We start from the raw sequence: 17,759 nt of genomic DNA on the forward strand, positions 1-17,759 counted from the left end.
CTAATTTTCGGATTTTTATGGAAAATCATTATTTTCTTATGGAATTAATTCCAATGATATTTATTGACTGAAACGAATTATTTATGACCAGATTCGAGGCGTTTGGAGACCAATTCACGAGGAAAGGAAATTGCGGAGTAAGAATTTCACGGCTTGAGGTAAGTAATAGTTTTAAATCTGGTCCTAAGGGTATGAAACCCCGAATTTTGGTATCATGTGATTATTTTGGAGGTGACGCACATGCTAGGTGACGAGCGTGTGGGCGTGCACCGAGGGAATTGTGATTTGGTCCGTCCCGAGAAAATTGTAAAGTTGAATAATTTGTTGTTAGCTATATGCCCTCTATGTGTTGATAAACTTTGACTGTAAATCATGTTAGAAATCATGCTTAGGCTATGTGATAGTATTGTTGGGACCCACAGAGGTCGTGTATATGTTGAATTGCCTGCTAAATGCTATATTTACTCAGTCTCAGTTTTTACTTGCACATTTTATCTCAGTCTCTGTTATTATTATTGATGCATCATATCATTGTTATTTGGGCTGATTTCATGATAATTGAGAGCCCGAGAGACTGGAGAGATTTATGACTGAGGGAGGCCGAGGGCCTGATTGTGAGGATATTTTATGGATCGGGGCTGCCCGCCTGCAGCAGGCCTTATTGGCTTATTATTACACGTGAGTTGGCCGTGCAGCACGTGAGTTGGTTGTGCGGATCCTTATGTTATTATTGCACGTGAGTTGGCCGTGCGGATCCAGATATTTATATTATGGCACGTGAGTTATCCGTGCAGCACCTGAGTTGCCTGTGCTTATAGCGCTTGGGCTGTAGGAGCCCCTCATGAGTCTGTATACCCCCAGTGAGCGCGGGTACCCATTGAGAGTGAGTAAGAAGGGCTGGGAGCCCAGTGAGTGATTGTTGTTCTAAGAGGTTGTACTTGATTTCCATTTGTTGTTGCACTTAGTTGCTATCTGTCATTGTTGTGAAATCTCTGAAAGATTGCTGATATACGGATTACATGAACAGGAACTGTATAAAAATTGATTTGACATTAAACTGCTAGATTTGATAGCATGTCTATTCTTTTGCTGGAATTACTGGAAATGAACCATAACTGTGTAGCTCGTTACTATCTTCAGTTTGTTATTTATTATTGTTACTTGCTGAGTTGATTGTACTCATATTACACCCTGCACTTCGTGTGCAGATCCAGGTGTTCTCGGACATAGCGGGTGTTGATCCTTTAGTGCGGTTGATTTTCAGGAGATTTTGAGGTAGCTGCCATGTTTCGCACACCTTGTCTCTCCTTCTCTATCTCTTTGTTCACTGTATTTGGTCTCAGACTATTATAGACTATATTTTCTAGACTTGTATTCATATTAGATGCTCATGCACTCAGTGACACCAGGTTTTGTTGAGTGTTTGTATTGTATTTAAATATTATATTTTCAATCATGAGAGAAATTGTGGTTTATTGAAATTTTTGGCTTGCCTAGTATTGAGATAGGTACCATCACGACGGGTGAGATTTTGGTTCGTGAAACCTTAGAATCCAATTTCCAACATCCACAATTTCTATAATATCAAAATCTGGCATCTACACACTGTATAAGTCTAAACAAATTGTATCAAGCCATATCTATAACCCAATATGTAATCACATGATGTACCACATAACTCAAATACTCATAGCAAAAATTTCAAATCACAGTAGCTGCTCAAAACAACCCAATACCGGTAATAGATCTCATATCAAACAAAGCCTCGCTGTAAAACCTTTGTACACTGCCGATGATGAAAGAAACATGTAGAAGTCGTAACCATTCATCAGATCAACCAGTCATGGAACTCTTTCTCATTCAACAAGAACTATAGCCAATTCTATGTCGACTTTCGATATTATCCTTTCAAACATGCTGTAATCAAATCTGATAGTATCCATCCTAGGCCCAATGACCTCATCTCATCCAACATGACCACTCTAGTGACATGACACATCCATACAATCTACAGCCACAACCCGTGCAATCCATGCACCAAATAGCAACATTCCAAATGTACTCAATCATGGAAAAATGACTCAAACAAGAGAACCGTCCCGCAAGCTCAACAAGTACCACAACAACGAAATGCTTAAACCTATCACACACCATAGAACCATAACACACAACTCTAATACAAAGGATCATATTTCCACATAACCATAACTCTGTTGCAATGAGCGACCCTATCCAAATACTAGTCCATATGAAATACCTCAGCCACCATGCTCAAAATCAATAACCACGCGCAATCCGACATCAAGTACTCAAAGTACATTACCATAACCACGGAGAAGCCAATGACACAATGCCACCCAAAACTCGAAAGGACATAACCAATACGCCATCAATCATGCAATACCCAACTACTCATCTCGCTCAAATTCCGCTATAAGACCATAACAGAACCGCACCATGTGTGCCTAAAACCAACGAATCACAACTCCTCGTAGCATAGAGAGTAACTCACAGAAAATTCCAGAACACAAATAAGCTCAACAACAACCTAATGGCGCATCCCTCAATAATAGCAGTATGGAGCCAACCAATCCGTCTCGGTGTAGAATACACATCCTAATTGGGCCTACCAATGGACCCCCAAATCAACTCCGGCCACCCACAAATAAATAAATAACCCTCCGAAAGTCCACAATGACTGAATCATAACACATACTATCAACTAGCTAGCTTCGTCCACAACTTTACAGTTCACAACCATGAAATAATCTGCTCCTGAGAACTCCCAGTCTTCAAATCCATTGAACACACGAATCACCATTTCTGATTCCATCTCCACCGCCTGAATGTCTAACACATCTCTCATACACGATCATCCCACGAGGAATACTTCTAAAATTCTTCCGTTCCACCTGGCAAAATTTGAATATCAGCAGTCGATCAACTAGGAGAGTGTCGTAATACCAATGAAGTGCCCATAAATCAAAACACCTAGCCCTTTCTGAAATGTATACTCTCATCAGGCCATACCAATTAGTAATATCATTTGCCTAGTCATCTAAATCCGTCCATGCTGCCTACGAATTTATGTCCTTCCCTTCAAAACTGAACTGTGACCTTGCACAAGCAATTCTCAATCCCACGTAATACACCGCGTCTACCATGCCATCCTGCGAAGAGTACAAAAATTTCATAATCAACTCTGAGTCATAAGTAGAATACATACCTGATCAGTCAGAAACCTTCCATTTGATCTCATCCCGGAGAAAATTCCAATATGCAACATATTCCTCACGCCGGTAGGAAATATACCCCTTATACCATGGTAAAAACCATTGAGAACTCTTCGAAACCCATTTGCACACAACCAAGCTATCAGAACCGAATCTCTCTAACTCAACCCAGCCACGCAGGTCACCAAAACCCAAGAGCATTGCCACAAAACACATGTAGAGGCTAGCCACATCATAAGTATCCAAAGAACCAATCATACCCATTACTGTGCTAACCTAACCTACTACCAAGTTGTCCTATTTCTCCAAGTCCTTTCCAAATTGCCTTCAAATTGATACTTCTCCTTGCTAGAATACCACAATCCCTAACCAAAATTCACTACACAAGAGACCCTAGTATAAAACCATAACGCCCTAAGGCCCATAAGCTGTTGACTCCCCTCTTAAGCACCCCAAGGCACCACAACCGAGACACCCACTCAAAAGAGACCTTATGTGAACCTACAACTGTTTTCTTCACCTTCTTGATACTGAAATACACAATCCACAATGATATAAAATGCCACAAGTCTCGACACCATCCAATGCAACTCCTAGTTTCTAGCCATATATAAATCTTGAATCCATTAGAACTATTCTCAAGAGTCATCCACTCTGCTCAAATCTCAATTGAACCGACCAAACGGATCGACCGACATGTGCCCCATTAGTACACCAACACCCAAGGGAGTAGTCCACACTCCTAAGTAATAGAGCAAATTCCTACTCCATGTACCCTACATCCTTCGCGCATAACCACTCAATTATTTTATGATTCCCATATACCCATAGAGCGTAATACAACCTGTATCCAGAAATTCCTTTACCCGAGTCATCCTCGATCTCAACTCCTGCAGTTATAGCTGATTCACCAATATACCTTGAACCGAAACCAATATAACACATAATCGTGCAATCAACTTGTCGATAGCAGACTCCCCCACTTGGCTCAAGGCCATAGATCAAAACATACAACTCACAATGCCCATACTCTATTACTGCCATAATACCGTAGTGAGATTCAACCAAATCCTTCCTGAGCTCCTGTAACGCAATCCATCTAATACTTCACATTATCTACAAATCTCGCATTCACCCTTGTAATAGTCAAGCCAACTTCCACAAGCGATCTAAACTCAAATTGCAACACATATCACTCACTGGTAAAAAGAGAAATCTCTAAAAAACATCATAAGGACCACACAACCTCAGGACACCTCGCAGGAGATAACCCACCTGCTCTCTGCCTCAAATTGACATCTCTCTATACCCTTCCACAGTCACGACTACCACACAATCACTTAATCTTCTTGATTCTGAACTCATCAACAAGACATGAGAATTTACTTTACTCCACAACTAAACAACATGAGAGATTCCCTCAACACACCCATAACTCGACACCATATACCAAATCAAGACAGAGATAGAACACTCCATAGTCCTTTCTACCTCTCAACTAAACTTTTCTCGTCATATTCAAACGATCCGAACACATCTCGCAGTCACATCATACTCACCATATAGCCAATTCGCCGCTCATTGAGCCACAAATTCCACTTATAGGAACACTACTGGACGTATAAGTCCTAAAAGCACATGCTCACACAATCAAAATCTCTGTGCTCAAGCTACAGTCAAAACCTGGCCTCCAGTCCTCCAGACTGGCCCATCATCAGCACACACAAATCACATCTCACACCCCTTTCATAAAATCACAAGACGGTGATGCACAGATGATACCGAGCGCTCGCATGCGCATACGAATACGTGGAAGGAATTCAAAGAGTTACGCTTCAAGCTAAATCAATGCTGCATGATAAGGAATGAAAGATGGGAAGTATATCCTAAATATCCTGTAGCCTCTCAAAGATAGGTATGGACGTCATCATACCGATCCGGAAGACTCTACTAGACACTTGCTCATGACTTGTAGAACCTATGAACCTAGAGCTCTAATATCACCTTGTCACGACCCAAAATCCAACTAGTCGTGATGGCACCTAATCCAACCTGCTGGGTAAGCCAGTTAACCACTAACCAATTTCAATAACAATTAATAAAGCAATTAAGTAAAGAAATTATCTGAATCTAATACAATCCCCAAGAACTGGTAGTACAAATTATGAGCTTCTAAGAATAGAGTTTACAAAGCAGAAATGAAATAAATACATAGTCTGTTTGAATAGTACATAAATAGAGTTTTACATATCAAAAGCTACCACAAACAAGAGGCAGCTACAACCGGGACGCAGGTATATCTTCAATCCAACTCCCATCGAACATAGCAACATCAGCAACCAAAATCTGCACACAAGGTGCATAAGTGTAGTATGAGTACAACCGACCCTATGTACTCAATAAGTAACAAACCTAACCTTAGGTAGAAAGTAGTGACGAGCTAATAGAAAGGTCGGGTCCAACACCATTATTCCCCAACAGTTCATAACAGCATAGTACAATAACAAAGGAAAAATATCAAAAATAAAAGGCTCAGTTCGTTCACAGTTGCAGAAAAATAGGCATTTCTTTTCAAGTATCTCAGTAAAAATCTAAATCTTTTACCGAAATCCAATATACGAGTAAGTTTGAAAACTGTGATTTTTCCCAAAACTCTTTTCAACAAATAGCAAGATGTTTCATTTTCAGATGGCATGAGGAAGGTACTTCTCTATGCCTACATGTCAAGATACATGTAAAATCATAAATGTCCCCAAAATTGGGTAGCAGAAGAAAATGCACCTCTATGCATGTATCTCAAGTACGCATGTCAAATGCAATGCATCTCGATGATGAGCTCATGTACTCACACTCTCAGAGTACTCAATCTCACTGTCTCGCATTCTCTCTCACTATGCTCAGCACACTCAATCACTTAGGGCTATACCATACCCGTTGCGGCGTGCATCCCGATCCACAAATATATAGTCGACTGCGCTCACTAAAGGTGTGCAGACTCCGGAGGGGCTCCTTCAGTCTAAGCGCTATATCGCTGCGGCATGCAACCCGATCCCATAATAAATAAATATCCATAAGGCTAGTTGGGCGTGCAACCCGATCCATATATATATATATACAGCCCTAAGGCTCGCCCGAAGGCTTGTTGCGGCGTGCAACCCGATCCATATAAAATATAATCAATATCATATGTTGAGGCATGCATCCCGATCCCAAAATGTCACTCCCACTCAGGCCCTCGGCCTCAATCAGTCATCAAACTCTCCAGTCTCACTCACGGGCTTATAATACCATGAAACTAGCCCAACAACAATGATATAATGTATCAATAAACAACAACTGAGAATGAGATATGATATGAATGCATGAACATGACTGAGTACAATATATCAATGAAATCCGTGAGATGGCAGCAAGAAACAACCACAACGGGTTCCTACAATATCAGCATAAAGCCTAAACATGATATTTAGCATGATTGACAGCTTAACTACTTTATCCCATGGTGAAAACACGGATATCAACAAAGTGGGACCACTATACAGTGCCATGGAAACAACAAAGTCCCAATTCACATGGTGCACGCCCACACCCCCATCACCTAGCATGTGTGTCACCTCAATACCAATCAAATAACACGTAATACAGGGTTTCGTACCCTCAACACTAAGATTAGAAGAGTTACTTACCTCGAACAAGCCAATACCAATGTCGAGCAAGCCAAGCGATGCTCCAAATATTCCATCCCGTGCGTTTCGACCTTCAAACGGCTCAAAACTAACCAAAAACAACTCAAGTACATCAAACAATGCTAAAGGAACCAATCCCAATCGAAAAAGATCAAATCTTAAATCAAAAGCCCAAAATCGGCCAAAAGCCCAACCCAGGCCAGCACCTCGGAATCCAACAAAATTTACAAAATCCTACAACTCATTCTGTTACGAGTCCAACCACACTAGTTTCACTCAAATCTGACTCCAACTCGATGTTCAAAACTCAAAATTCATATTATGAAACTTTTGGCCAAAACCCCCAATTTTCTCTTTAAAATTCACAAACCAATTACCAAAAATGAAGATAGATTCATGAAATATAACCAAAACCAAGTAAAGAATACTTACTCCAATTCATATGGTGAAAATTGCTTCAAGAATCGCCTCAATCCGAGCTCCATAGCTCCCAAAATGATAAAATGGCCAAAACCCCCGAAATGAGATTTAATATAATCTGCCCAGCTATTACACTTCGCGAACGCGGACAATTCCACGCGTTCGCAGAGAAAAAATGTTCACCAGCTGAAATTTCTCTTTCGCGAATGCAACACCACAGATGCGAGCGCGATGAACAAACTCCTAAATCTACGCGATCGCATACCACATTTCGCGATTGGAGACTGGGAGTTCTCCGAAGCATATTGTTTCAGGGTTGCGGCCTGTTTGAGGTGAGTGTTTTATTTAAACTTAGTGGAGGCACTAGCTGCGCTAATTATTTGTGATAGCTACGCGCTATGAGTGCGCATAAGTATGGGGTTTGAGCCCATGTGCAAGCACCAGGAAAATTATTCATGTCTGGAAGAATGCCTAGGCTATGATATGTCTAGAGTTGACTGTTAAGCATAAAGTTACAGGGTTTCTCGTATCCGTACCTTTGTTGAGAACTACCTGGGCTATACCTGAGGTTACAAAGAGGCTAATTCCCTGAATAAACTTGGTAGTTGCTATTTCTGCGTTAACTTGCCAAATTGAGTTGTGATATCACACTTTGCACATGCCTACTCTATGGCGTGATATTTATACCAGTCTAGGAGCATAAGAGTCTTATTTCAATTACCATATACATGTGTACTTATTTGATTGCTTCTGAATGATATGCTTGGACTGGAGGCCTGTGACCATGCCAGGCAGATTATATTATTGGCACTTGAGTTGTCCGTGCGGATCCACATACTGATATTATTGGCACATGAGTTGTCCGTGCGGATCCAGATATTGATACTATAACACGTGAGTTGTCCGTGCGAGTGATGTTAATGTGATCTCTAGAAGAACTGGTTATTGTTATTAAATTCGTGGATCTTAGTTCTACTATATGTAATGAGCTTATAGTATTGCAGTTATGGTGGTGCTTGTTGAACTTGCAATACGGTTCTCTTCTTTGAGACATTTCCCACTTTTGGGTGCACGGATTGCGCAGTTGTAGCTTGAGTTATATTGGTGTGGCATGTCTGTGGGATTTTTGTGTTTAATAATATAAGGTCATTGGACCTAAAATGGGTACTATCAGGTTTGATTACGGTATATTCGGGAGGATAATATTGAAAGTCGGCTTAGAAAGTGATTATGGTTCTGGTTGGGGCGAGAAAGCTCCATGACTTGTTGATCTGATAAGGGGTCATGAGATTCCACGTGTTTTTTTAATTATCGGTAGTGTACGAAGGTTTTAGAATGAGTTGTTATTTGATATGTGGTTTAATACCGGTATCGGGTTTGTTTTAAACAGCTACAATGATTAGAAATTATTACGAGTGTGGGAGTTGTGTGGTATATCATATGATTACATCTGGAGCTATGGCTAAAGCCTAATACAGCTTATTAAGACTTATACAGTGTGTAGATGTGAGATTCGGGCCTTGAAAAGAATTTTTGGATGTTGGAAATTGGATTCCAAGGTTAATGGGCTAAGGCTAAATTAGTGATTTTCAGTTATGTTGTGTTGTCAGGCCTATATGGTATAGGGTGACGTGGGATCACCCCCCGGGTATGTGCGTGGTAAGGTGGAATAGTAATTTGATGGCTTGGAAACAACTCTTGGCACGTTCGAGGACGAACGTATGTTTAAGTGGAGGGAATGTAACGACCCGACTTGTCATTTTGAGTAATTACTCTCCTTTCTACTATTTGAAGTCTTGAATAGCTTCATATGATGTATTATAACGTGTGTGAATCGTCGGTTTTGATTTTCAGGTGTTTCAGGATTAGTTTGGAAGAATGAATTTCATGTTGGAAGCTTAAATGAAATGGGGTGACCGGAGTTTGACTTTTGTGCAAACGACTCCAGAATGGAGTTTTGATGGTTCCAATAGCTATGTATGATACTTTTAGACTTAGGAGTGTGTCCCGATAATTATTTGAAAGTCCATTGTTAAATTAGGATCAAAATGGCTAAAATAGAAATTTAAGTTGGAAGTTTGACCGGGGAGTTGACTTTTTAATATCGGAGTATGAATCCGATTTTGGAAATTGGAATATGTCTGTTATGTCATTTATGACTTGTGTGCAAAATATGAGGTCAATCGGACTTGATTTGCTAGGTTTCGGCATCGAATGTAGAATGTTCGAACGTCGTTTCTTCGAGAATAAGTGGTATCACATTAAGCAAATGAGCTCCAAATTCAGTTTTTATTGAAGCATTAGATCCGTATTGAAATTTCGGAGCCATAGCAAAATGAATAGTCGAATTCGGACATCGTATGAGAGAGTTATGCCCATTTCCGTGTCGGGAAAGATTTTCCGTCGCCGCCAGCGCCCAAGGTGGCGTGGGGCACTAGCCCTAGCGCTGAGAATTGTTGGGGTTCTGGAAACTGCGCCACAGGCAGCGCCCCACGCTACTTGTGGCACTCGAAAACACCAGAGGCTCTATAAATGGGGTTTTTGGCCATTTTTGACATAAATATAGTTAGGGAGCTCGGTTTGGGCAATTTTCAGAGGCAAACTTCACAAATTGGATTGGAGTAAGTGATCTTAACTTGATTTGGTCCGTTATTCATGAATCTAACATTTATTTCAAGCACTTATTTCATGATTTGGGGGATTAGAATAGAAATTTTTCAAAAATTAATTTGAGGGTTTGAAGGCCGAATCGGAGTCGGAATTTAGTAATTTTTGTATGGTTGGACGCATGGTTAAATGAGTGTTCATATTTTTTAACTTTTGTCGGGTTCCGAAATGTGGGCCCCACCATTGATTTTTGAGTTAATTTCGGATTTTATTGTGAAATTTAGCATTTTCATATGGAATTGATTCCTATGCCTCGTGTTGATTGTATCAAATTATTTTGACTAAGATTCGAGGCGTTCGGAGGCCGAATCGCGAGGAAAAGGATTATTGGAATAAAGAATTGCTCGGATTGAGGTAAGTAACACTTCTAAACTTGGTTCTGAGGGTATGAATCCCCGAATTTGGTATGATATAAATTGTTTGGAGGTGACATACACGATAGGTGACGAGCATGTGGACGTGCACCATAGAAATTGTGTCTTGAATAAATCATGTGCAGTTGTAAAATTAATGAATCATGTTATTATCTGAACATGTTCCATGTGTTAGAGAAATTGAGCTGAGGCTATTATTAAATATCATGTTTAGGCTACGTGCCAATATTTTGGGACCCATGGGGTCGTGCTGTTATTGAATTAATTGTTTCAAAAATATACATTTCACTCAGTCATATTCATCCATTGTGAGGATATTTATGGGATCGAGCTGCGTGCCGCCATATTGGCTTTATATATATAATTACTATGGATCGAGGCTGCCCGCCTACAGCAGGCCTTATAGGCTTTACTATCATATGGATCGGGTCTGCCCGCCTGCAGCAGGCCTTATAGGCTTTATTATTATACGGATCGGGGCTGCCCGCCTGTAGCAGGCCTTATAGGCTTTACTATCATATGGATCGGGGCTGCCCGCCTGCAGCAGGCCTTATAGGCTTTATTATTATACGGATCGGGATTGCCCGCCTGCAGTAGGCCATATCAGCTTTATATCACGCTTAGGCTGAAGGAGCACCTCCGGAGTCTGTACATACCCCCAGTGAGCGTAGACGAATATATATATATATATATATATTCGGGATGGACTTCCTAGGGCATGGACTTGCCTTATTTATTTATATTGTGATGAACTTTTCCTGGACATGGATCTTGTCCGTATCATTTACATGTGGGGTAAATTATCCCAGGGATGGATTGTCCTTATACGGTACTGAGTGACTGACTGTCAGTCGATGTTTATATATATACGGGATGGAATATCCCTAGGCTGAATTGGCCATAAATAGTACCAAGTGACCAAATGATTTGTGACCAATATTTACATGAGGTCTTTCTACTGAGAAGTCATATTCCTCATATCATGCAGTATTGATCTATTTCACTTGTACGGAGTTTAACTGTTAAACTTGAAAGCATGCCTACATTTTTGTACCGTTATTTATACTAGACTATACCTGCGGAGCTCGTCACTACTTTCAGCCCAGAGGTTAGTCTTGTTACTTATTGAGTTGGTTGTACTCATACTACACTCTGCACCTCGTGTGCAGATCCAGGTGCTCCCGGATACGATGGCTGCTAGATTTCGGAGCTATTTCTGTTGGAGACTATCAAGGTAGCTGCTTGACATTTGCAGACTTGATTCCCCTCCTGTTTAGTTATTGTATTGTTCTATATTTCAGACGGTGATTTTATCAGTCAGACTTTGTATTCATTTAGATGCTCATGTACTCAATGACACCGGATTTTGGGAGTGTTATATTTGTATTTGTGAGATTTCTTCTGCTGAATTTAATTACTATGTTTTCGAATTTAAAAGATATGGTGGTTTATTGAGATTGTCGGCTTGCCTAGTATTGAGATAGGCACCATCACAACAGGTGAGATTTTGGGTCGTGACAAAAGGCTATGGTGTTCCTAAATATTTTAAATGCTCTTAATGATTCTATGATCACCCATGGTAAGTACAAGTAAGTGGTAGTATGAACATGAAATGTGGTCGTTAGCCAAAATGAGAATTATGAGGCATTGTATGTTTCAATGATTTCAATCATAGTATGTGCTTCTAAAAATAATCAATGCAAATGACTTCGACTGTTAAGTCCCCAAGAGTTATGAACCTAGCTAATGACCTCAAGATGTCAAGTGAGTGAATAACGAGATAAAAGGGAGATGTCCTATGCTAAATGATGATGAACCTTAAGAAAAGAAATTGGGCTCATGTGCCATTGAAATCGACTTATTGATTCGCCATGCATGTGTTAATCTAATGAACTGCGTTTCTCTATGATGAGCATGAACATGAAGTATTCCAATGATATGGGGAATTACGACCTTAAATGTAATGTTAATCATGTCGCTTTGAGTTGTATATGGTATTGTGATACACCTCCACCCGCATATATTGGGGTGAGGCAGCAAGGCAGCTTTGTGTATAGATTATGGTAATGTGATAGACCTCCACCCGTATATATTGGGCTGAGGCGGCAAGGCCACTTTGTGTAGAATTATGGTATTGTGATTACACCTCTACCCGCATACATTGGGGTGAGGCGGCACTGCCGCTTTGTGTAGAGTTTATGGTATCATGGTTGCACCTCCACCCACATATATTGGAGTGAGGCGGCAAGGCCGCTTTGTATAAATTTATGGTATTGTGATTACACCTCCACCCGCATACATTGGGGTGAGGCGGCAGGGCTGCTTTGTGTAGAGTTTATGGTATCATGGTTGCACCTCCACCCACATATATTGGGGTGAGGCGGCAGGGCCGCTTTGTATAGAATTGTGGTATTGTGATTACATCTCTACCCGCATACATTGGGGTGAGGCGGCAGGGACGCTTTGTGTAGAGTTTATGATATCATGTTTGCACCTCCACCCACATACATTGGGGAGAGGCGGCAGGGCCGCTTTGTGTGAAGGTGGTTATAGAGGATCCCCGACTTAAAATCTATAAAAGTTATTGGAAGCTCTTAATAAAGTTGCTTGACTTTAACGACTATCTAAGCCCTTTTTATTGTTACCATGATTCATCATATTCATATTGTATTTCCAAGTCCTTGAATAAGTATATTGTGTATGGAATTCTATGGACGGTCTATGAAACACATAGGTGTATTGTGTATAAAATGTATAGGTGTACCGTATGAATAGACACTATGGACGGTCTATGAGACGCATAGGTGTATAATATGATATGTGAACATTAAGGACGATCTATGAAATGTATAGGTGTAAAATGAGATAGGGAGGTGCCACTTTCATTGGCCTTGTTTATACATGTTGTTTCAATTACATTATATTAAGTATTCCACGTATAGTTCATATGGCTTAGTTGATCCTAAAAGAAGTTTAGAATGATGCAAGTATAATAAGACTTGATATTTGATTCTATGGGATGTTTCGTAGTTTCTTGATGTACTTTATTTGCCTCTTATTTGAGTTACCGTATTTTTATATGTTGTTTTGTCTGCCTTACATATGAGTACAATTCCACATGTACTCGCGTCCCTTTTGTCGGGGGCTCTGCATCCTTTAATGGATGCAGGTATACTTCTACAGGATGATAGGGATCTTCTTCATTACTCAGCTGATGGTGAGCCCGCTACAGTTCTAGTGGGTGTTTGGGTCTAGTTCATTTTATGTATTTAGGTATCTATTGTCATAGAAGCTCCATGTACATTGTGAGTCATGTAATTAAAGATTTGAGTTTTGTCATGTATTTATGTTCACAGTATTTACAGCTATTTATAAAGTTGTGTACCCATCATGAGAAAGAATTTTAGGCCATTGAGCCAAATGTATTCAATTTAAAAGTCAAGATCTAATTATGTTTTGATAAATCATGCATGAGTTATGATGAGAGGTTGATGTAACGTAGGCTTGCTCGACTGGGTTCACTCGGTTGAGTGTCGGTCATGCTCCCCAAGTTCGGGGCGTGACAATAGTGATAGATTATGTTTACTCAGATGAAACTTGCAACATTTTCCTTCTTTACTACCTTAAGAGCCACAACTTCAGCCCATTTTGAGAAGTAGTCAGTTGCATCCAAGATGTATAGGTGTCCACCAGAGGATTTTGGCAATGGTCCAACAACATCTAATCCCCAAGCGTCAAACGGCCAGGATGCAACAGTCGGGTGCAACACTTCAGGAGGCTGATGAATAAAATTTGCATGGAATTGGCAAGCTTTGCATCCCCGAGCTTAGTCCAAGCAATCTTTTACCATCATTGGCCAATAATATCCCATCCTTTTTATATGAAAGTGGAGTTTTGGTCCAGACTGGTGTGACCCACATACCCCATAATGTGCTTCTTGCAAAGCTTGGAGTGCTTCATCTACCCCTAAGCATCGCAAGAGTACTCCCTCGAATGACCTTCTGTATAGAGTATCTTTGTAGTAGAGGAAGCGAGGTGCACGACGACGAATTTCAGTCCTTCTCCTCGGATTTTCTGGAAGTATTCCATAGCTTAAGTAGTCGATGATGGGTTGTCTCCATTCTTTCTTCTCATCTTCAGAAATGGCCACAAGATGCTCGAGATCATTTTCTTCATTTTCACCCTCATTTGGCGGTGGTACTACCCATTTTGGCAGATAGTAACTTGCACTTGATTAGGCATGGTTAGCGATAAAGCTAGGGCAGCTAAAGCATCGGCCTTCTTGTTTTCTTTCCTAGGCACATGTCGAATAATCACATCACTAATCCATCCCATCAATTTCTTAGCATAATTATGATAAGGGCATAGTTCAGGTTTCTTGACCTCGTAACTACCTAAAAGCTGATTGACCACTAATTGGGAGTCACTAAAGACTTGCAATTGCAACTGCTTCATATCAACAGCCATTTCAAGCCCAAGTATTAATGCTTGATACTCAGCAACATTGTTGGAACAAAGTTGTGTCAACGTAAAAGAGTAGGGCAGAACTTCCCTTGAGAAGTTACAAATACTATGCCAGCACCAGCTCCTCCGTGATGCACAGCACCATCAAAGTACATCTTCCATGGAGGTTGAACTTCAACGACCATTGCGTCCTCATCAAGTAGTTCATCAGTTAGCTCCCAGTTATCAGGTATCGGATGATCTGCCAAGAAGTTTGCCAATAGTTGTCCTTTTACAGCCTTTTTAGGGATGTACAAAACTTCAAATCGTTGAAACTGGAGGTACCACCTTGCTAGTCGATCACTAAGGACAGGTTTTGACATCACAAACTTGATGGGATTTGCTCTAGAAATAAGACGAACGACATGAGCTTGAAAGTAGTGCTTTAACTTTTGGATTGAGAAGACTAGTGCCAAACATAACTTTTCGATTGGTGAATAATTTAGCTCATTTGGTGTCATCATCCTGCTCAAGTATTAAAGGGAGTTTTCTTTCCCTTCACTATTTTCTTGGGCCAACAGCGCTCCAACAAACCTTTCTTGTGCTGAAATATATAGTATCAATGGCTTTCCAGGTATAGGGGCTGCCAAAATCGGAGGCTTCATCAAGTCAGTTTTGATGCTTTCAATGGCATTGCTACAAGCTTGGTCCCACTTAAAAGGAATGCCTTTCTTCATGAGGCGACTGAATAGTTGGCACCTCCCAGCTAGGTTTGAGATGAATCTCCTAAGGTATGCTAGCTTTCCATGCAGATTTTTTCAATTCATGAATATCGTGAGGCTTAGGCATCTTCAAAATGGCCTCTACTTTGGCTTGATCAATTTCGATCCCTCGATGCCGGACAATGAAACCAATGAAATTTCCAGAAGTAACTCCAAAGGCACATTTCAATGGATTCATCCTAAGTTGGTACCTTCGGAGAAACTCAAACACCATTCTCAAGTCTTTCAAGTGGTCGCTCTTCTCTCTTGATTTTACCACCAAGTCGTCAACATAACATTTGACATTCTTGTGGAGAAGATCATCAAAAATATTCTGCATAGCCCTTTGGTAAGTAGCACCAGCGTTCTTCAAGCCAAAATGCATTACCTTGTAGCAATAAATACCCTTGGGGATACAGAATGCAGTAAGCTCTTCATCTTTTGGCGCCATTCGAATTTGGTTATAGCCCGATGAACCGTCTATAAATGACATTGCCTCGCACCCAGTAGTAGTATCGATCATCAGCTCTAGAATAGGAAGCGGGAATTCATCTTTGGGACATGCATTGTTGAGATCTCTGAAGTCAACACACACCCAAATCTGGCCATTCTTCTTCCTTACATGGACAATACTTGAGACCCATGTTGGGTATTTGACTTCGCGAATAAAGCCAGCTTTAATGAGTTTGTTAACTTCACTTTCAATCAAGGGAACCAAGTCCCGCCTAAATTGCCTTTGGGCTTGCTTAACAGGGCGAGCACCATTCTTGACTGCAAGGTGATGAACTGCTACTTTAAGGTCCAAGCCAGGCATGTCTTTGTAACTCAAAGCAAAGACATCCTTGAACTCCTTGAGTAACTTGATATAAGTGTTTTCATCATCGATTGCTAGTAAAGCACTTAGGTATGTGGGCCTTGGTTCTTCATTTGTGCCAAGGTTAACTTCTTTTAAGGCATCAATCGTTGCCTTCACCCCTTCTTCAAGTTCTGGGGGAGCATCTTTCGCATCTTTATCTTCTTGAGGGTCCCCATCGTTGAAGGATATGTGATAACACAGTGAAACATCCTCCAATTTCTCATCATCCTCCATTAGATATGAAACACCGTGCTCACCTTGTGCAGTGACATGATACGAAGAACCCATACTTTCTTTGTCTTCATCACATTCTTTAGTGTAGACCACAGTGTATGGCTTCACCTTTAGTACCTCATCACACGAAACCATGAATTTTGTTTGTTGCCTCATTCTAGAAGGAACCAGACTTTGAAAATCCTTAGAGATCTTCTGAATTTTGGGTGAAGCAGGTGTTCTTGTATTTCGATAATTTCTCTGGAACTTATTCCCTTTCTTCAATGGACCCAATCTCTCAAATACGGAAGTCCTTGCAGTTGATTTTCCAAGTCGATCAAAGATTGAAGGCTTGTTAGAAGTGGCAGATTCATCTTCTACGGTTATATAATTGCTGCTCACCCTTCTTATGGAGATGCACACCGGTAACGGTTGTTTGTATCCCAAACCTTCACATGGTTGCCTCATTGTAGCTTCTGATAGGAGCTTCCCTAACTTTGACGGCTCATTGGGATTGTATCCAGCATTTGCAAAAAGCCTGTAAGTGTTAGGGTCAAAACCTTCATCTGTTCGCTCTGTAGGAAGTGCCACATTCAGCAACGATTTTGGGCCACAAACCTTGCAAGTGGCTTTGAGGACAACTTTACTGCCTTAATTCGTTTTACCGGAAGAGTTAACTCCTTTAGCATGTTAGTTTGGAGATTAGATGATTCACCTCATCTTTCTTCCTTTTAGGGACATATTGGAGCACATGAGTTACTTTCTTGCCATAAGACACAATATCCCCTCTATAAGATTTATTCGAGTTAGGTTGCACCTCTTCAGTAACAACTTTGGCTTTACCAGTAGTCACCTCAGCTCTTTTAGTCATGGGCTCGTCATTCTTGCTTTTCATGACATTATCAGCTTTTAGCTCATTCACAATTCGGTTCTTCAAGTAGAACTTTGCATCAGCGAAATGTGATTCAGCCTCGGTGAATGGCTCGTCATCAACAACCATCTTCTTCTTGACTTCTCCCTCATAGTACTTCAAACATTGATGATAGGTAGATAGAACCACTTTATTCTCATTTATCCAAGGCCTTCCAAGCAAGACGTTGTATGAA

The sequence above is a fragment of the Nicotiana tabacum genome, chromosome 23, assembly GCF_000715075.1.
Source record: "Nicotiana tabacum cultivar K326 chromosome 23, ASM71507v2, whole genome shotgun sequence".
NCBI classification, from domain to species: Eukaryota; Viridiplantae; Streptophyta; class Magnoliopsida; order Solanales; family Solanaceae; genus Nicotiana; species Nicotiana tabacum.